The 22,395-nt window shown below is 37.9% G+C and overlaps 1 protein-coding gene and 1 pseudogene across 2 annotated transcripts in view; both read right to left on the reverse strand.

Moving 5' to 3' along the window:
• The window catches only part of LOC144631901 (uncharacterized), an 86,071-nt gene that overhangs the window by 55,081 nt on the left and 8,595 nt on the right, over window positions 1-22,395 (reverse strand). The window lies entirely within an intron of this gene.
• Window positions 1,489-8,937, reverse strand: LOC144632064 (uncharacterized; annotated as a pseudogene). Its single transcript, XR_013566853.1, has 11 exons — window positions 8,934-8,937; window positions 8,036-8,050; window positions 7,448-7,779; window positions 6,748-6,908; window positions 5,954-6,048; window positions 5,395-5,528; window positions 4,950-5,126; window positions 4,142-4,321; window positions 3,470-3,766; window positions 2,410-2,721; window positions 1,489-1,658 (listed from the first exon to the last, which is right to left on the reverse strand). The product of XR_013566853.1 is annotated as an uncharacterized LOC144632064 (transcript).

Raw genomic sequence — 22,395 nt, forward strand, 5'->3', positions numbered from 1 at the left:
GAATGACATTTTCAGAAAAACACCGTTTTAATATAAAATAGGCGCCTTAAAATTGTTTCGTATTATTTGGGCACAGTTTCTCTCACTGAAATATAAATACTTACACCATCAAAGACCATTAACTAAAAGCGAAAGACTTTTTGCTTTAATTTGTTAAAATATATCGACTGCCGATTGTAAGAAATTATAAGAAAATACCAAAAACTTCATTCTTGATTTACTCTAAAACGCTCTTACAGATTTTCCTAAAATTTTGAGCACAGGTAGTAAATCTACTGTACTTGAACATATCAAAAAATGAATACCAAGTGTCAGTCTAGATTTCGAGAAAACCAAGCTTGTTTGAGAACAAAAGAAAACGTCAATGGTTGCTATGGTAACCTTTGTGACAAAGTGACGAGTAAAAAATTAAAATTTGGTCATATTTGATCATTATGGTGTATTTTGGCAAAAATCGAACATTGGCTTCCTAGATAATTTTAATTTTCAAAACAACCACCCTTCGGCTAAAAAAACTACATCGAGCCTCCTTAAGGCTGCAGATGCTTTATCAAAGGTTGCGTTTAATGAAATAAAAGGGAAATCCAAACTTGCACTGCCAAGCACCGCAGCGAAATGAAAATTCAATTTTGTTGAACTGACTAAAGATATATTGCAGACCAATATTAAAAAATAAAAACGTTTATATTTTTTGCATATATCCTGTGAAAACCTTTTTACGCGTATCTCAAGAAACCCAGTGGAAATATTTCGACACTAATTTCCTACTGATTCACACAGTGGTCCTTGATAAAAATTCCGATTTTACACAGATCAGATGAAATGGCAGCATTAGAAGTACCTGATCGGCTTATAAGCCAAACTGAAGAAAGTTGTCCTTGTCGATGCAATCGTTGTAAGGGTGTTTTTGTTTGTTTGAGATTTTTCAGTTTTGCTGCGAACTATCGGTAGTCTCATGCAACGTAATAGCTCCATCCGAGGTCTTTGAATGAGTGAATTCAAATTGCCAGCCATGCTAAGCATCACACATTTTAGGTAAATTTAAAATCTAGAGATAGCTGGTAACTAGGCTTATATATTAGAAATCCAAGGGGGAAAAACGCTGTTGTGAAATGGCATGTGAAACAGCAAAAATAATGATTTGATGTGTCAATTACGCACGACCCACGACCCACGATCCACGCCAATTAGACAATCTCGTGTAAATCGGCCCATTAGATTTACATCAAACAGCGACTAATATGACAAACGAGAAACAATTTTCTACCCGTATTTTCAAAGGTTTCTCATCTGGCTCTTTGGCAAGGATATAAAACCTGAAATGAGTTTTCTTTTCACTACACATATTCACACGAGACCACAACAGTTTTATTTTGCACACCTTTTATTACTTTGAAATTACGCTATTGCTGGTTTAAATTATAGTGAAATAAAATACGTACACCAGCTAGCCTGCTCCCTCTACCTCCCTTCCTCCCCCCCCTCCCCCCCCCCCCCTCCCTCACTCAACATCTCCTTCCAACGCTTTCCACGCAGGCTATACACCAGCAAGATACATTTTACTGCCCTCAACCCCGCCCACATTACAAATTTAACCAGCACCCCTTAGTTAATTTATAGTTTCATTTCTGGTTCGGTAATCCATTCATGGCCACGTCCTGAAAAAATGAATGGAAATTAAATCAGTCATCTTATATATCGATCGACTAGAGGTTACTGACTGTAAAATGTATGGAAACAGATACCAAGCTGTGACCCAGATAAGTACAAGCTATATTTCGAGAAAGAAAAAAATGGAAACTATGTTTACAGTTAAAAATAGTATCAATTTTAACAGCTTTTACCTTAAGTTTTATTTTTTAACTTTTTATCTGCGAACTGTATATATGTTTACAGTAATAGGATGTTACGTTCTGTTAAACGGTACAGACCACAAATCAGGGGCAACGAGGAGTATTTTTAACCCACTGGGCAGGAGGATGCTAGTCTAAGTTACTCTCACGGATTTTGTTTAGTTGCCCTAAGTTCGACTGTACACATTCCTAGAAGTATCTTTCCCCAGATAGGCAACACAATAATCCCGTCAACAAAAAAATGTGTGTGTTCATTGACATAATGTGACTTGCGCGATGCAGTCGTTGTGTCACCCACAAATGACAACTGCTCACCATTAGAGTTCTCAGTAGCTCAGTGGCTAGAGCGTCCGACTAGTGTACGGAAGGTCGTGGGTTCGAGTCCCATCTGTGAACTCAAATTTTTTCTGAGTTCTTTCTCTCCACACATCAATCCATTATTATTATTTAACAAAAAAGTTCATTTCTGAATCGAAAAGAGTAAGGGCAAGGCCATGTTTTATAAGGGCAAACATAAAAACAAATGTGGATCGCTACTTTTAATTTTGCAGCTTACCTCACTCTAATTTGTAGACAAACACATCTCCGTTTTTGTCCTGTCCAGAACCGTGACCGGTCTTCTTGCTAAATGTGCACCCAGTGGACTCCCCATACTTGTTGTATGTACTCTCAGCATCGTCCCCTGACCAGCAACTCTTATCGTCTGCTCCAAACATCTTGTAACCAAGTGCTTCAGCTTTCTCCTTGCAGTAGTCAAAAATTGCATCGGGTCCCGTTACACTGCCCACATTGTTGTCAAATGATTCCGGCAAAGCGAAAGCGTCTTGAGGGGAGACGTTGTTGAAGCAATCAAGTGGTTTCCAAACACCTTGATGAAACGGAGGACAAATGATCAAGAAAATATTTTGATAACAGAACTATTACTAGGCCGCCTTCAGGATGTAATCGTCCAAGTTAGATTGTTGTTGAGGAAGACTGCATTTATAATTTTTGGAAAACCTGTACCGTAGTCACTTTAGAGTTAAGTGATATATATCAAGGTAATTTTAGACTATGAAAATATTGTTAGAGACGAAAAGTTATAAACTGCCCGTCTACGACCTTAACCTACAGAAAGAAGAATTCTGTCACACAAGTCAGTTTACCTAAGGGACAGTGTCATGGACGTCTTCTACGTTTTTGTATAAACTATGTTAGAATTATAAAGGTTAAAAAACCTTTGAACATCAAAAGGATAAATTCGTTCTCCAAGATGTAAATGAACCTTTATTACTGGTTTTTAAGAAATTTCTTCCAACTAAAACTCTCAAACTTGAAAACGTCGGCCCGACCTTTCAAGTTTTATACCATTAAAAAAACCCTTTGGGGGGAAATTCAATAAATTTTTTTTTTTTGTTACCATTTCTTTAACTCCTACCAGTTTCTAACAATTTTTACGACAAGTGCAGTAGATTTTAGCAAGGATAGGCCACTATAAATGGATTTCCAATTAAACCCAGCACCTTCATTGGATTTTCGAATGACACTTAATGTTAGTGACACTGCCCCTTTAACGAACTAAGAGGGGAAAGGCATTAGAAGTTAACACTGTATAATATTAACGCTTACTAATTTACCTCCTTCCTTTTGGTAGACAAAAATTGTTCCTGATGCCACGAAGCCGTAACGCAAACCCTTTCTAGTATTTCCACACTTTCCTTTAGCGAGTCCGTACATGTCATAGGAACTTGCTGCATTTTGGCCAGTCCAGCATTTGCTGTCATCGAGACCGAACACGGTGACCCCTTTTTTGTCGGCCTGGGCTTTACATTGCTCATATTTCTTTGGAATCTTGGCAATACGCTTAGGTTTAAACAAGATATCGGCCAAAGCTCGTCCTCTGTTTTCGTAACATCCAACTGGAGTCCAAGTTTCTGTCATTAAAAACAAAACGCTTAAACAAGGTTGTGATTAATGTAATCATGTAGGATAAAGTAAGATAGTTTTCCAGTTTTAATTGTGGTCTGCAATTCTAACCACTATCAAAGTGAAAATAATCTCATTGAAACAAAAAAAGGATTCGTAAAACAAACTGCATTTTACAAGAATTTAAGATTTTAAAATGCGTTTATCGCCTTACTGCTTTGGCCATTCCAAACAACTTTGTCAGATCGACAAACTGTGAACAATCATAATTATGTTTGCCATGTTGCAGACGGGAAATTTAAGAGTACATTCTCGGAAAGAAAAAGTGATTTTTGAAAGCATTCTATGACCTTTGGATAAAAGAATGAAAATCTTTATCTTACTTTTAGGACATTCCATGGTGTTGCATTCCCTGGTAGAAGTGTCTGGTCCCAGTCCACTGCAATCTTTTCCGGAACTTGCCGGGGGTGGATTGGTACACGTTCTCTTTCGCGTCTGAACTCCACCACCACAAGTCTTTGAACACTTGTCGTATGGTGCCCAATCCGAGTAACCACCGTCGACTATAAAGGGTAAGTAAAGACAATAATTTATTCGTGCGTTTTTTTACTGGTCGTGTTCTATTCGAGAGGGACACTGTCACGGGGATTTTAATGCTTTTCGGTAAAAAGTAATAAAATTAATTGGTGAATAGGTCTTCTCGTACATGAAAATGCACCTAGAACATCAAGGCGGTGATAAAGTAAATGGATGCAAGGGAAGAAGAAAGATGAAAGGAAGTAGTAAATTGTTGTAAAAGGAAGAAGGGAGCCAAAACATTTTTTAGGTGTTTTTCCAGTCCAAAAGGACAAAACTTGAAAAAAATGGCCTGATCTTTTTAAAGTTGAATTTACATTTTGGTGGAATCTATAACTAGCACTTGGATCGCTCCAGCAGTTTTATGGTGTTTTTAAAGTTGCTAGATCTAAAGTTCCTGATGTCTAGTCTTACATAATAATAGCACTTGGTTATCGCTTCAGTACACTAGTGCATGGTGGTTTTTAACAAAATTACACCCTATTCGTAGTTTTTGTATGTCTTTAGGCTCTTGACATTTTGAAGGGAAACTGGTGACAGTGTCCCTTTAAATATATATCTCTAGCTCATCTTGGAAATAGAAATTTGCAAGAACTCTTTCTCTCATTTCTTCACCTGGACAACCTCCACTGTCACATTCCCCTGTCTCTTTGTCAGGTCCCAGGCCAGAGCAATCCTTGCCACCAGAACTCGGGGGAGGATTTGTGCAAGTGCGGCTTCGTGAGCGCTGTCCAGTGCCACAAGATACAGAACATTTAGTCCAATCGCCCCACTGGGAGTAGCCGCCATTATCTGGAACAATTAACACGGTGCGTTTTTTTTTTTTCAACAGTTGAGTTTTCACTATGTATTGAGACTTAACATTTTGTGTGGGTTGTAAGGAAAATATAATCAACGGCAGAAATATAGTATGGTAAGCTAACAGACTCGTATTCTAACACTACGAAGAAGGTGAAACTGAGCCCTATAATATGTGCTAGAAAAGAGAAAATTGAAAAAAATCTATATACTGTTAAAGTAGACAAAACGCTAATTAAAACAAGTATTTAGAGATTCTTACTTGCTGCGCATCCGTAGAACTCTACACGCAAAGCGATGTAAGCGTACCAAGACCTCAGGAATGATTCTGATGTACCTTGCGGTTATTGGCGGGATCCAAATCATATTTGACGATGCTATTTCGATCGTTGTTTGCTGCAAAAATCTTAAAAATAGCAACTGTTAGGTGAAACTTACATTTTCGATAAAAAAAAGGTTCTTAGAAACAAAAAAGAAACTCCCCCGAATATATGCCAGCGGTGCAGTGAGCTTATATTTAATATTAAGCTTTAAAGGATGACACAATTTTTTTCTATTATTAGACCCGTGCTGTAGACTTGTTTTGCATTTCACATCGTTATAAATACAGTATGTAAGTTCAGAGATTTAACATCTCATTTAACGACTGAGAGTTTTTTTTGTGTGTTTAGAGATTTTTACCATAAAATGGTCTTATGTGCACCCAAATTTTTTTAGACGCAAAATTATTTCCAAAGGCTAAGGCCGAAGCGTTTTTGAAAAGCAAAATGCGTTCCGATAATAAGCTCATCCAAAAATAAGCGTGAAATTAGCCCTCTTACAGCATTTGTGTCCCTCTTTGGGGCACCAATATAGCGGCCATAAAGTTGTACAATAATAATATTGTACAGCAATATCATTCGCTTTTCCTTCAAATCTGTTAAGATATCACATTTAAACTGTTATCATGTCTAGAAATTGAAAAAAAAAAATGCCATAAAAACCGTTCCTGTGACATCACAATTTTTAAAATGCTATATTCCCCCCGGGGGAGGGGGGTACTCAAAAAAGTTTTATACGGGGAGGCTACGCCAGGAGCTCTAACCCCTTACCCTTTTATATACCATTTTGACAGAAATTGTACCCCTTTCGTATACCTTTTAGTGAAAAAAGGAACCCCTTTCATACACCTAAAAGACATGGCATACACTTAAAACAGGACGTTTTCTTGCCATTTTTATGTAACGCTTAATAAATTAAAATAATACAGCCATAAAATGCGTCTGTTTGAAGTATTTTAATTAAAGGCCCTTTAAAATACCTTAAATAAATGACAGATTTCCATACCCTTTCATATACCTAAACTTGTGAAATCCCTACCCTTTTATATACCTGAAGCCTGAAACAGGTACCCCGTTCGGGCGGAGCCTTCCCGTATAGGCTATTATAGGGAGTACCCTCCCCCCCGGATATTTTCGAAACACAGCACCAAATTAATACCAGATTTTGCATAGAAGATTTTTATGTCTAAAATATGTGAAAAGAATAGCTTTGTAAAATCAGCAATTGAGACTTAAGAATTCTAATGACATCAGATGAAAAACCAATAAACAAACAACCAAGAAATAGGAACTACAACTTTGGCATCTTCTTACCTGAAGTACAGCCATAGAAGTCTGCTCTTAAGGAAATCCAATGATAGTAGCTTATTGGGTTGATTCGGATGTAGCGGGTGATTATGGGATTCTGCAGTTTGTTTCTGACAATCGTATCACGATCAGTGTTACCGTCAAATGTCTTGAAGAAGAACAAATAAATATGGCAGTTAAACCGGGGTTATTTAGAAGTTAAACTCACAGCTTCTAACGCATAATATTAAATACTCTAGGAAAAATATTAAATTGATTAATAATTATTCAATCAATAAAAATCTAAAAGTAAAAAAATGAAGCTTACTTACCTACTTACCTGCATGAATAAGTTATTTTACTAATTAATAAAAAAATAAAATTTAAAATATATTACCTTCCTTCCTACGTACTTACAAAAATAAATGAATGGAGTAATTAAGTAATCGAATAAGTAATCCCTAGGTTAACTAATTGATTACTTAATGAGCTATTCATTAATTAATTACATTAATTGTAAGTAATTAATACCTACCAGTCCTACCTACCTACCTACCTACCTTCGTAGCTACCTACCTTTCTGCTTACCTACTCACCTTATAACTGTTATAAGTCAATCAGTGAATGAAAGAACGAACCAATCAATCAATACATAGACAAAAGACATTACAACCAACAACGCATTACATTTAAAAAGCAAACAAGTACCTTGACATAACCTCCTTCGTCATAGTCCTCGAAGAAGTTTCCGTCATTACTGTATGACACACGGTACTTTGTCACCCATTGATAAGCATCTTGTCTTCCTTGAGTGGCAACCATAGTCACTTTCACAAATCGTCCAAAATCAACTTGAAACCAGCTGTTTTCACGCAGATTGCCAGCCGCCCATGCTCCAACACGTCCAGGTTCAAGGCGAAAATTAAGTCTTCCATTCCCGGGCATATACACGGATGTAGTTGGAGACACAAAACTTGAAGCCGTGATAGAGGAGTCGGGAATCGCATAGTTTTCTAATCCTAAGCTTTTCTGACAATCGCCTGAAAGACAAATCAAACTTTTTTTTCAATCAATTTCATTTAACAGTACTGAGAGTAATTATAAACAGCTGCGTTCCTTGTGCCAATCTATTGTGCATATATTGCCAAAGAAGAAATGATTAACCCAAGCATCCCAAATAGGGTATTTAAATCTACAGCTTGAATTGAAGATATTTGGAAATTAGTTATTATAAGAAGTTATGTTCACAAATAAAAAAATAATGAATTATATTCATATTTGTTTCCATTTACGTACCTTCATCAAAATCTCCTAAAACATGCAGCAAAAAAAGTACAATAAAACCGGTGTCAGTATAATAAAACTATACAAATGCCATAAAAAGTAAATGTGGTAGATGAATAACTTTAAAGGCATCCTGTTTTCTTATTTACTGATCTACCACCTAAGGAGGGAGGAGTTAACGGAAAGGAAGCTGATTAGAAAAAAATGACTTTCGGCGGGCTGCTTATTTATTTGAGAGGTGGTCTTAACAGAGCTTTTATGGTAGAAAACCAATAAAAAGTCATACTAAATCTAGCCTGGTCCAGGCTCTCGGTAGCTGGGTGAATTGTGACAAAAATGTCAATTTATGGCAGCGAAGAAGAACTTGTTAGCCTGCGTCGCAGACATAATCGAACACCGGCTAAATCAGGTTTTAGATTCGTCTGCGGCGCAGGCTAGAAACTTGTTAGCAAAGTGATAAAATATTCATTATTATATGCATTTTGTCAGTAACAGGGAACTATGGTTTAAACTAATTATCCGAGAACATCTTTATTTTTACTTACAATTTCGTTTTCGGACGTCACTGCTCGCAGGAAGTTATTGGATTTTGTTTGTTTGTTTGCTGTTCTTGTTTTTTTTAGTATATTTGTCCTAGTAAATAAGCCTAGTACTGAGGATAAATGCGTTAATTTTAAAAATTACATACAGGCACAGAAGGCAAATGTACAGAAAAGCCCAGGAGAAGCCTGTTCAGACATAGTAATAAGCCAATTCAACCTTTCGGTATTCATTTTAACAAAGTAAAGATGAAGCAATTTAGTTTTAGAAGGAGCTTTTGGTTAATGATCAGAAAGTAAATTGTAGGTGAATTATTTTACATTGGACTGCCAAAGAACATTGTATTTTTGATATTTCTTCATATGTTTACCCATGACCCCGTTAAGCGCAAGGGACGTGTGCATTGTGTGGACTGGACAGTTTATAACTTACGTATTTCCCGGCATGATACCATCTGAGCCATAACCATAAGACCAAGGAACACGCCTATCCTAACAGGCGCCATCAAGCCTATAAACACAAAATATATATTAATAATAATATTAATTTTAAAAAAATAAACAAATTCAAAACTGAACGAGAAATGATTGATATTTTTATTGCAATTGATTCGGTTTGTGTTTCTTGCTATTGTTTTAGTTGCACTTTTGTCACGAGCAATCAATTCAAAAAGATGGCGAATCAAGCATTTGTCCACACGAATACTCTTAGATACTGCTAATTCGAGAAAGGTTGTGGGAAAAAGCACAAAAGTGCACGCATAACACCGAAAGGTACGGTGACCTCGGTATTCACTTGAATTTGCATATTGGCAGAGCGGAAATGTATAAGTTTGTAGTTTTGCACGTGAAGATTTTGTTATCGCATGCCTTGGAGATTTAAAATTCTTCTTAAGTTTAGCGTGGCTAAAAGAACCTCGTTTCCACATGTCCGAAGAAAAAGTTAGTAGTAGTAGCTTTCGAATTCTACCCATATTACCTTTCGATCTTGTAGCGTGCACTTCTGTGCTTTTTTTTCCGACAACCTTTCTCAAATGAGCTGTATAAATGAATTTGTCTCGGGGTGAACTGACTGCCCTTCTCTCTTTAAAGCGAAGGACTGACATAGTAATCAAACCCGCCGACAAGGGTGGAGCCGTTGTAGTGTGGGATCGTGACCTTTACATACAGGAAGCTGAACGACAGCTTGCAGACAACAATTTTTACCAACGTGTTGATCACGACCTGACAACGGAACATCAAAATAAAGTAACTTCAGTTGTCCAACATGCCATTGCAAATGGAGAACTTCCAGCTACAGCTACCAATCTCATTGTAGATCACCCTCGAACTTCCAAGTTTTACCTCCTCCCAAAGATACACAAGCCAGGGAACCCAGGGAGACCTATTGTGTCGGCATGCAACTGCCCCACTGAGCTCTTGGCAACCTACCTCGATCAAGTCACTTCTCCCTTAGTTCGCAGTTTGCCCAGCTATGTCAAGGATACCAACCACATGCTCGACATCGCGCAGACTTTTAGCTATCCGACGACCAGCGCTAATCGTTTTGTGTTCACAATGGACATCAAGTCTTTGTACACAGTAATACCAAACAACGATGGCCTTTTAGCATTAACACATTTCTTAGACAAACGGCCAGTGCTGGAACCACCTACGCATACTTTAGTACGCCTAGCAGAGTTGGTCCTCACACTTAACAGCTTCAGTTTCAATGGAGGTTTCTACCAACAAACGGGTGGCGTGGCAATGGGAAGTAGACTGGGGCCCAACTACGCCTGTCAGTTCGTCGGCCACGTCGAAGAACAGATTTTCCAACAGTATCCTGGGAGGAAGCCTGACCTCTACAAGCGTTATATTGATGACATTGTAGGGGCAGCTGCTTGTAGCAAGAGCAAACTTGACGACTTTGCCACGTTCGTTAACAACTTCCATCCAAGCCTTCAGTTCACCTGGGCCATCAGTGACAAACAGTTTCCTTTCCTAGACCTCTTCCTGACGCCAACACCTCAAGGACTAGCGACAACCATTCACTACAAGTTAACCGACTCACACTGGTACCTCACGTACACTTCGGCACATCCTGTCCAGTGTAAGGACTCCGTCCCTTATAGCCAGTTTCTACGCCTCAAACGAATATGCAGTGACGAAAATGACTATAACACCAAAAGCAAAGAAATGTCATCTTTCTTTCTGCACCGTGAGTATCCTCCAGCAGTTGTAGAGCGAGCCCTCCAACGCGTCAACAGCATCTCCCGCGAAACTGCCTTGCGACCATCTAACGACGGGCAATCCAACGAGCAAGTTATCCCCTTGGTGTTAACTTACAACCCAATCAACCGCCACGTGAAGAACATTCTTTCAAAGAACTTCTCTCTGCTCAAATCAGATCCTGAAACAAAGGAACTCTTTGACAACTCGCGCGTACTCGGTGCTTACCGCCGGGACACCAATTTAAGAGATTCCTTGGTTCGCAGCAGTCTTCAATCCGGCGCTAACACAGGGGATGAACCCCATGGAACCTTTCCGTGCCACCGCCCACGATGCAGGACCTGCGCTCACGCCAATCCAGCCTCCCAGATCAACACCCCTGGTGGGCCGCTGACAATACGACAGAGGTTCTCGTGCACGACCAGTAACATCGTTTATATTATCACTTGTCGTGCATGCACCATGTCGTACATTGGCGAAACAGGACGTAGGCTCTGACAGGTTCTGCGAACATTTAAGATCTGTCGAGAGGAAAGCTGACCTGCCCGTCACGCCGGGCCAGCAGAGCTCTTGAAGCGGCACTCTCGGAATAACTTTTTGCTTTTTTATCCGATTGAGCTCAAATTTGGCACAGTGACAGAACTTTTTATCCCAAACAATCGTATAATTTTTGTTTTTTGAATTTAACGGTTTTTGGCGGGAAAATGACGTCACAGTGCTAAAGGCAAATTTTTATTTCCTTGTTATGGCACAAAAAGTACACGATTCTGAAAGACGTCGTTAAGATAAATTGAAATGCGAAAGAATTATTCAAAAATATCAATACGCCTTGAAGATACAAAGATTTAAATTTTGTAATTGTTCTAAAAATAGTAACAAAATGGCGGGAAATTGAAATTTTCAAACTCTATATCTTCAAGACGGATTGAGCTTTTTCAATAATTCTTTCGCATTTCACTTTATCTTAACGACTTCTTTCAGAATCGTGTACTTTTTGTGCCATAACAAGGAAATAAAAATTTGCCTTTAGCACTGTGACGTCATTTTCCCGCCAAAAACCGTTAAATTCAAAAAACAAAAATCATACGATTATTTGGGATAAAAAGTTCTATCACTGTGCCAAATTTGAGCTCAATCGGATAAAAAAGCAAAAAGTTATTCCGAGAGTGCCGCTTCAAGAGCTCTGCTGGCCCGGCGTGCGTAGCAAAACATTCCTCCTCGCCTGGTCACACAACAGATGACATGATGGTGTCTGTTGTGCGATCAGGCCTTACGAACATCAGAGAAAGACGCAGCGCGGAAGGCCGCCTGATCTTCAAATGCCGCACTCTACAGCCGCGCGGCATAAACATTGACTTTGCTTTTATTTAAATGGACTCAGTTAGCGCGCGCACACACAATGTTGCCACATTCAAAGAAAATGACGCGCGCTGACTTTAACGGCTATTTTCCACTGATGAAGGGACAGAAGTCCCGAAACGTCTGGATTTATTTACAAAAATTAGCGCATAAACGAAACTCTAACTTTATTATGTGTATAAGCTTAAGGCGGCTCACTTGAGGGGGTGAATGAGCCCAAATTTTTAGCCTATTCAAAACCTTTTTAGAAATGTTTTATCGTTCTCCTAAAACTGTTTATTACAGCGTATAATTATCATATACGACATTTGAATAATAAAAATGCTAATAAACAATCAAGAAACAGCAAAAATGAACGACCGAGTGCTTAACAGGATACTGGGCACTAGTTGTTTTAATGGAGTTTTTTCTCAAAATCTACCCGTACGACCCAACCTCAAAATTTCAGAAATTACAAATTGGTTTTGATTAAACATTCATGCATAATAAAATAAAAATATGTAAGGTTTGCCGCTTTTAGTGGCCTTAATATGTAGTACATTTAAGTTTATGCTTACATGTCAGTTCTTTTTTTTTGTTCTCTTGAGTTGGTTTTATTTTGTTATGGATTTACTAATTATTTATTGCCGTAAGTTGATTTCTATGAAATCCCTTTGCAGTGATGTTCTGTTAGATCAGAGTTTATTACTTATTGCTGTAAGTTTATTCCGACTTTCAGCCGTAATTTTCTCTGCAGAAGAAATTTATACAGTATGTGACGTTTTTCGAAGTGCTGAACGACAACAAAGGAGAAGCTAGCCTCGAGCAAAATTAATTTATTTAATCTAAACTTGTTCTGAAAATCATGTTTACCCTACCTAGCTCGAGCGCGAGGTGTTAATACAAACTGACTCATATTTTTTTTTTCTAAAGTAGTTCAAACATTTTTTTTGGCTCACTTTTACACTGAATAACTACACTGAATAGAGATGATTAAGTGTGCATTAAATATGTTTAAACTGTGCATACGGTAAGAAATAAAAAAAGGCCACCGATTTATCCCAGATTAGTTTAAAATTTGCGTGCTTGAGCAACCATTTGAGTGCACCGATGTTAAGACAAATTCAGGCAAGAACAGTGGGAAGGGAAATCGGGAATATTTGTCCGCGAAATATATTGACGCCTTTTTTGTATAAAGCAAAAATAATGATAAGAGGAACGCGAAACCACTTTCTTTTCTTAGAAAGCAGAGAATTAAATCTTATTTCATTTTTAGGCCATGAGTTGTTCTGCCTACGGATTATTATTTTTGTTCTACCGAGAGACATTCATTTTAACCATTATCGATTTTAATTTGTCTTGCACCTATGGGCCACATATTTATTTGAATAGAGACATCGTAAACTCCAGTGAAAATTAAATAAATGGGGAGCTCCGCTTTAAGGCTTGCTTTAATCTATATATTAAGTTTTTACTGGTCATATCGTACGTAAAAAATAACTAGCGAACATGGTGAGAACGATCGAAGAACGATGTCAGGCTAATAACGAAACAAAAGCCACAGCTCGAAAATAAGATGTTCTTATGAAAAAATATTGTTAATCGTGATGCAATGAAAGTCAAATGTAAAGAAACCTCATTTACGATCAATACTCTATGCTCAATCCTTTGCTTAGAGGTTTCTTGCGCATCCTTAACCGACTTACAGGCAATTCTAGATACACACTTTGCAAGGGAAATATTTATGAGAACGCACCTTTCTGACTTGAAGAACGTACACCAAGCTCGATAAAATCTTGGGACATGAAACACTTTAAATGAACAGAGGTATAAATTTGGGTGGCTAATTTAAATTGCTTTGTGATATCTGGTTGACGCTAAAAGTTTTGTATTTGATAACAGGATGAGAGCATAATAGAATGGCGTAATCATAGAGACTGCGGCTCTTGCTGCAGGAATGCAGAGGGGAATTTGACGGGTTGGCTAGGTCACAGCTTAATGGCTGTGGATCGAAAAGCGTAGGCTTGGAAAAATTCGGCTGCTTGTACATTGACCTACTACACGCATTTCTATGTCTACTCGGACATAGAAATACAATAATCGTTAGACAGAATAGGTCAATGTACACGAGCAGTATTTTTTTTTCTTTGCAAAGTAAAACGTTTTTTGACATAGATATTTTCCAAGTGATTCTGCTCGGATGTAGTAATTCACTCGTGGGAACAAGTGCTAGTTCATGGCGACATCACTTCTCCGAGAGGTGTTGAGCCCGCGGTTTTTATCCCAGAAGTTGGTAAGCAACATGACGAATTAATTTGTACACTGATTGCTTTCGGAGTACTCGTGAGCGCTCGCGCTTGTTTTTGATTGGATGAAATAATTCGAAAACTTTTCGAGTGCTTCAACGAAGATTTGCCAAAACCGGCACTTATTCCCCCGACTGTATTCTGCTAGTATTCTGCTTGGTAAACGGACTAATATTGTTTACCCTCACTACTGAAATTTCCGTATCAGCGCTCTTTTATTTCTTTTTTTCTTTACGAAACCGTGTTTTAATTTCATTAATTTTTAATGCCGTTGACTGCCGTACGTGAACTGTATTTATACCTTGGGTGCCTTTCAATTAACTGTTCTTTTAGTCTGTGCATATGTGTTAACCTTTTTTGTAATTGTTATCTTGAACGTGTTAACATTATAATCGTATCTATAACAAAATTCTCGTTTTTGACTGGTTCTACGCCTGCCTTATTGTAAACGAAAGGCGTACACGAAAGCAAAAAGCTGTTTGTAGACGTTGAAGTGTTTGGTGTTTGGTTGCGATACTAAACATGGTCAATATGCGTCCAATATCAAGACTTGCAATTAAATAAATTCTCCTCAATGGTCTCCATCTATTGCGTTTAATCAAGTTACGATAACTAGCTAAAATAACGATCAGGGCCTTTTAAAATACTTTTGCGGCTAAAGACGTTTTTTTACCCTTTAAATATGCACAAGAACCTCGAGTACAGTCTTTGTTTATATAAGTGTTGAGACCGGGAACATCCAAAATTTTAAGAAGTTAGAAAATACCCTAGGTGAAACTTCCTCTTTGCCGAATACTTATTTCTTTCAACCAAACGGTCGAGAGCCAGCTGGTGCGACAAAGTTTTCATTTAGGCTAGCCGCGTAAACAGTCCACAGTGGTCTTTCATAGGTTTTTACAGGTCAAAAATAACTAGCTTACATGGCGAGAACGATGTTAGGCTAAAAAGCCACAGCTCGAAAATAAGATGTTCACATGAAAAAATTAATGTAAAGAAACCTTATTCACGATCAATATTCTGTGGGTCAATCCTTTGCTTAGAGCTTTTTTGCGCGCTCTTAACCATTTTACTGGCAATTCTAGATACACACTTTACAATGGATTGCTTTTATGAGAACGCACCTTTCTGACTTGAAGAACGTACACCAAGCTCGATAAAATCCTGGGACATGAAAGGCTTTAGTAGCTCCTTCGAAGTTTCCGTGCACCCGCTCAGATGAAATTGACAGAGTTATAAATTTGGGTCACTAATTTAAATTGCTTTGTGATATCTGGTTGACGCTAAAAGTTTTGTATTTGATGAGAAAATAACAGGATGAGAGCATAATAGAATGACGTAATCATAGAGACTGCGGCTCTTGCTGCAGGAATGCAAAGGCAAAACTTGACGTGTCGGCTAGCTCACAGCTTGATGGCTGTGGATCAAAAAGCGTAGATTGTAAAAACTCTCCTGGTACATTGACCTAGTCTGTCTGTCGAAATTGCTCGTAAACATGAGCTTTTGTGAATGTAATGTCTACTGCCTTGTGATTTCTTGTCGACCCTAAAATGTTTGTATTTAATGAGAAAATAATAGGATTAGAGCATATAATTGAATGGCGTAATCATAGAGACTGCTGCTCTTGCTGCAAGGAATGCAAAGGAAAAACTTGACGTGTCGTTATGCTCACAGCTTGATGGCTGTGGATCGAAAAGCGTAGCTTGGAGAAATTCTGCTCGTAAAGTAAAATAATCCATTTTGGACATAGATATTACTCCAAGTGATTCTGCTCGGATGTAGTTATTTTCTGCTTGTATTCTGCTTGGTAAACTGACTATTTTAATCACCATCGACACAAACATTTTTAGTATCAGCGCTCTTTTATTTCCTTTCCTGTACGATACCATGTTTTCATTTTATTCATTTTTAATTCCGTTGACTGCAGTTTGTTAAATGTATTATTTTTTTCTTGGGTGCCTTTCAATTAACTTTTCTTGTTGTGTGTCCATATGTGTAAACTTTATAATTGTTATCAGAAAGATGAAGTTGTTTTCCATCTTTTACGACGAAACTACAGTTGATGTCATTATATATGTTATAAATAAAGACAAATTTCATTCAAGAAGTATTCAGGTTAATGCCAAATTTACAAGATCAAAGACTCATTTATTTCAAAGTAGACGCAACGATCACACGGCACAAATGTTTATAATATTCCTGCGCGTGACTTTGGATTGAGTTGCCATTTACATTTGCAAGCTTCGCGGTTTACGGAAGGCTTCGCGGTTACAATCATTTAAAGTCGATTGTTTCGTTTGCCGACAACAGTGAGTTTGTTACACCAATTAAATGTATAGATATGAAAAGAGGGAAGAGGAACAACTTTGAGCGTTTATAAAATCGTTAATTATGCCACTACTCCTCTCAAACTTTGGAGACGTGTATTTCGAAGGGTAAATTTTGTAACTAAACAAAAACATTTTTTCACTTCATAGGCACTTTAACTGCCGTGTTTCCAAAACAGTAAGTGAAGTTAAGTAAGTTAAGGATGGTTGCCAAATGCATGAGCGCTTATAAGTGAGTGAGTGATTCACTGACAAGTGATTGTATTTGAGCTGGTTCAGTGAGATGTACCGGGGAAAATTGATGAGAGTAGATCACAGTTCTAGGAAGAATGAGCGTTGTAATCAGACGGTGAATGAGTGTTTCTCTTGTTTTTGCCGATATATCGGCCGACGCGTCGGTAGTATCTGCCGACTTGTTGGCAGTTTGTCGGCTGATGGTGTCGGCCGACACACTACCAACGCGTTGTTTGGATCGGATTCTTTACCTCTCCGGGTCTGCGCGTTCAAACTAAAATACGAACATACGCCAGTCCTGACAAGCGAGATTGCGAAGAGCCATTATCTCCATTCTCAAATACCCTGTTTTGCTGTATTTTCAAGTTTAAAACAATAGTTCTTCCGCTTGCTTAATGGACATCATTTTAGGCCTAAATCGTAGGTACATCATTCTTCTTTAAAAGGCCGTCCGAAGGTTGTAAAAGTTTGGCCTTTTATAAAGCAGTAAAGCAAGTTTTATGAACGCTACTTGAACAATTTGAGAACTTTCTGCTCTTATTGTGAGCGCATTGCAAACTTTGATTTTTTTGAATATTTTTTGAAAGAAAATGACTTTAAAGAAATTTAAAATAGCGGACCCAATTTTGCGGACACTTCACTATAAACACGTAATAACAATGTCCTTATGACGTTAATGAAAGTTAATCAGAAACAATCAATCAACGAAAATCCAAGAAATCTATCCCATCTCTTAGCCTATTACTAGCCAAAATAAATTGCAGATGTAACATTGTAGAAAATATCGCAAGAATTAACCATACACTACTTGGAACCTATAAGAAATGGAAAAGACTGCTTTAGATCCTGAAGGCTTAACAAATGTTTTCTTTCATTATTATTGTAACAGTTTTTTTTTATTTATTTTTTTTTTATTAGTTTCTATTTTTTTTCTTGTATTATGTTTAAACAGTTTTTTCGTATGTATTCTGCACTTTGTGTACTCCATGTTTTTTTGTAAAAAAAAGACATTGTATAACTGTTATCTACGTTTTGCGAGAAAATGAAAAAAATCCAGCGATTAGAAGTTTGATTTCTTTGTCTCCAAATTCCGCGCGCTTTTTAAACTTTTTTTCCCATACAAAGATTTCAAATGCCTCTCTTGGGTCAACAAAATATGTTAAGGATCGTTTGCCTCCTTTTTCTCATCTTCTTTATTATTTAGTTAAAACTATAAACCCTGCAAACCATGCCGAAATGCTGGAAATGTGTAATCAGGGCAGTTGTCCACACACTTTATCTCTGAAATGAAGTCGGTGACCCTCACTTGTTTGCAGTTCTGGTACAAGTAATTTATTATCTGGCCGCAGTCAAAATTCTATATAATATATTTTTTTTCTGGCAAACGTCCTTATCTCATAAATGGTAGGACAACTTACCACACTGCTCTTTAAGCTCCCCCCCCCCCCCCCACCCCCCTACATAGGAATTCTACTCCACGTGGATCGCCTGGGAAAAGGGGTGCTTTGCATACAGGATCATTGACGATAAAGACATAAATTTGTATGACACCACAAACGTTTTATTTTGCACACCTTTCATTGCCTTAAAATTACGTTATTGCTGGTATAAGTTACACCCAATTATGATAGTTTTAATTTCTTATAATAAGGAGAAACGGTACACACTTTCTCGGCTCGCGACATCATCATTTTTTATATACCAGCAAGTTAAACCCCAATTACATTAGAATTAAACCCTTAGTTTATTTTTGCTTCAATTCCGGTTTGGTAATCCGTTCATAACCATTCCTGTAAAAAAGAATGGAAAATAAATCAATAGATCTAATTTATCCAGTGGGAGGTATTTGCCGTTAAGAATAGACCAATACCCCATTCATACTGAAGAATCCTGAAGCTAAGGCACGTTTTAAATACTGTTTAGTAAAACACAGTTTAAACTTGTTTTCTTCGTAGAAGTGCCTAACTGATCATGAGGTTTTTCGACTTCAAATTTAACACGATGAAAGCATAAATAATGTTTTACATGAACTCCATGTAAACTTCATTCTCTCAGTTTTGTTAAACCTGGTTTGAATTTTCTGGTGTTAATGCGGACGTCACTTACAAAGTCTACTACATTTATGGCCCATTGAGGAGTAAAAAAATATAACTTTTACGAGTTTACATTATTATTTTGACATTTTATTTACGAGCTTTTCCAGAAGTAGAAGTATTATTGCTTCCCCAGGACGGGATGCTAGTCCATAGCAAGTTGATCCTCAGCATTTCGCTAGCTTTCCCTAACAGTACGCCAGTTAGCAATTTATTCTTGGGTAGCGGAGAGGCACTGTTAGAGTACAACTTCACAACAAAGTGACTTCTACCAGAGTCCAAAGCTGGACTTTTTAATATGGCATCAAACAGACAACCATTGGGCCACCGCGTCTCCTACATCGCTTATAGCGTTATAGCTTGAAGAGCCACGCTTTACAAGAGAAAAGGTAATGTGGCACCAAAATGGGTGACTGCATTTAATTTACTCAGCTTACCTCAGGCCAATTTGTAAACATACACGTCTCCGTTTTTGTCTTTTCCAGCACCATGACCGGTACTCCTGCTAAAATCGCACAAGTGAGACTCGCCATACTTGTTGTAAGTATTTTCAGCATCGTCTCCTGACCAGCAGCTCTTATCGTCTGCTCCAAACATCTTGTAGCCAAACGCTTCAGCTTTCCCCTTGCAGTAGTCAAAAATTGCATCGGGTCCCGTCACACTACTTACTTTGTTGTCAAACGATTCCGGCAAAGCGAAAGCATTTTTAGGAGAAACGTTGCTGTAGCAATCAACTGGTTGCCAAACACCTTGAATGGAATGGGATATATTAATGGTTCAGTAAATGATTTACATTAGACCATAATTAAACGACCGAAAAAACACTTAACTAAAGATCTCGCAACTAGCTTTATATGCACACGAAAGTTTTATTGTTAAGTTCCTAGTTGCAAGGACAAAAAAAATGTTCCTTTCTTGGTTGATGAAAAATTCCACGTTTTATTTAGTTTCGTTTAAAAATGCGACAGCTTATCATTACCGGCCGCTAATGTTTCTAAGGAGTATTTCTAATTTCATTGGATGGGACTTAATCTGGTTCGCCGATACTAATATTTACCCTTATAACACAAAAGACATAAACACTAATTTACCTCGTTTCTTTTCGTAGACGAACATTGTTTCAGATGCCATAAAACCATAACGCAAACCCTTTCGAGTGCGTCCGCATTTCCCTACAGCTTTTCCGTACATATCATATGCATTTTGGCCAGTCCAACATATGGTGTCATCGAAACCGAACACGGTGATCCCCTGGTTATCGGCCTCGGCCACACATTGCTCATATTTTGCTGATATCTTGGAAAAACGTTTAGGTTTGAACAGGACATCGCCCAAAGCTCGTCCTCTGTTTTGGTAGCATCCTACTTGCGTCCAACGTTTCTGTTATTAACAAAAATAAATATTTTAAAAGATTATGATTTTTTCTCTCATAATTTTACAGCTTCTCTTATTCTTTATAGACAACATCAAACTAACAATAAAGTAATGCAAAAGATAGAAAAGCGTTTGCGATATCGCGAACGAGACTTGAACTAATAAGAATTGTCGATTTTGACTAATTATAACATCTAGATCTTTAATTAGACTAATTACGTCCATGCACTAAAACAACTTTGTCTGAGTGACCAAAAAAGGGAAAAATCTTGTGAGGGAGAAAATTTTCGGAAGACATAATTTTGAGTGCCTTGCTTGCCTTTGTGAATTACAGAATGGGAAGCTTTATCTTACTTTGACATTCCTGATTGTTGCATTGTTTGGTGGAAGTATCGGGTCCCAGTCCGCTGCAATCCTCTCCTCCATTTGCCGGTGGTGGATTGGTACATGTTCTCTTTCTGGTCTGAACCCCACCCCCGCAAGTCTTTGAACAAATGCTGTATGATCCCCAATCCGAATAACCACCGTTTACTATGAAAAAAAATAACGAATCTTGTTATCATCGAATAGAGTATAGTATGCTTATAGAATTTAACTTTTAAAATAAGAATTGCGACAAAGGTGAAATGATACTCGATTTTTTTGGTTCAAGTTTGTATTTGTATTTGTTTTTTGTTTTGTTTTGTTTGTTTGTTGTTGTTTTTATTTAATAAAATTTTGAAGTAATCAGTCTTTGACCTAAACAGTTTCTACGGTATATTATTTACAGTATCACATTGAGAGGCAATCGCACACACACTCAGTTGATTAAAGTATGGCAATGTGAGCCGTTGGAGGGTAAAACTGACATCAGGTATTTTTATACACAACGTATGGCATCTGTTATTCCTATTGTTTGATTTTGACAGAAAGTCAAGTCAATGTTTTTTGTCGCAGCTTTCGAAGTTTCTTTACTTTTGGGGGTCTCTACTCTGTCTCACGATTAGCTACCACCACCACCATCATCATCATCATCATCATCAACACTTGAACTGAACTGTATTTTGTTATTAAAATATTGTTATAAAATTGCTTGCTCCCACTGCTAGGTTATGAATTAGCCCCAAGAAACGTAAAATAGACCCGATTGTCCAACTTACCTGGACATTCCTGAATTTTGCATCTCCTGGACGAAGTGTCTTGTCCCAGTCCGCTGCAGTCCTCTCCGCCGTTTGCCGGTGGTGGATTGGTACACGTTCTCTTTCGTGTCTGTACCCCTCTACCGCACGTTTTTGAACACCTCCCGTACGGTGCCCAATCAGAGAAACCACCGTTAACTACAAAAAAAGAATAAAGAAAATCCAAATTGAGCTCTATCAGTACAACAGCTCGTCTTCAACGTTATGAAATGGAAAAGGAAATAGAAAAGGCCATTTATTCTCATTTTTACCTGGACAATCTCCAATGTTACATTCCCCTGTCTCGGTATCAGGTCCCAGACCAGAGCAATCCTTGCCATCAGCACTTGGGGGTGGATTCGTACAAGACCGGCTTCGAGAGCGCTTCCCAGCACCACAAGTTGCAGAACATTGACTCCAATCGCCCCACGGAGAGTAGCCGCCGTTACCTTACAACAATCAATATGGTGGGTTTCTTTCACAACTTATTTTTCGGCCTGTGCACAATAATTTTACACTTTTTTCTGAGTAGTTAAATAAATGTTAACAACTTCAAATTAAAAGAAAGGCCGGAAAGAGGATTGTTACGGTTCAAAGCCAAAAAGAAGCCGAAAGTTAAAAGCTAACCTTAGAGCAGTTTACAATCAAGTGTCGTAAAACCAAAACCAAGGTAATCACTTTGGCCAATCACAAAGGATACAACAATCAAGTGAGCCAGTCAAAACTCGAAGCAAATACACGTAGCCGGCACAAAGCGCGGGAAAACTTGCGAAAGCGAGTCTCGATTGGTTTTAGTTTT

The sequence above is a fragment of the Oculina patagonica genome, chromosome 12 (genome assembly GCF_052425735.1).
Source record: "Oculina patagonica isolate OP01 chromosome 12, crgOcupat, whole genome shotgun sequence".
In the NCBI taxonomy this organism is placed as follows: Eukaryota; Metazoa; Cnidaria; class Anthozoa; order Scleractinia; family Oculinidae; genus Oculina; species Oculina patagonica.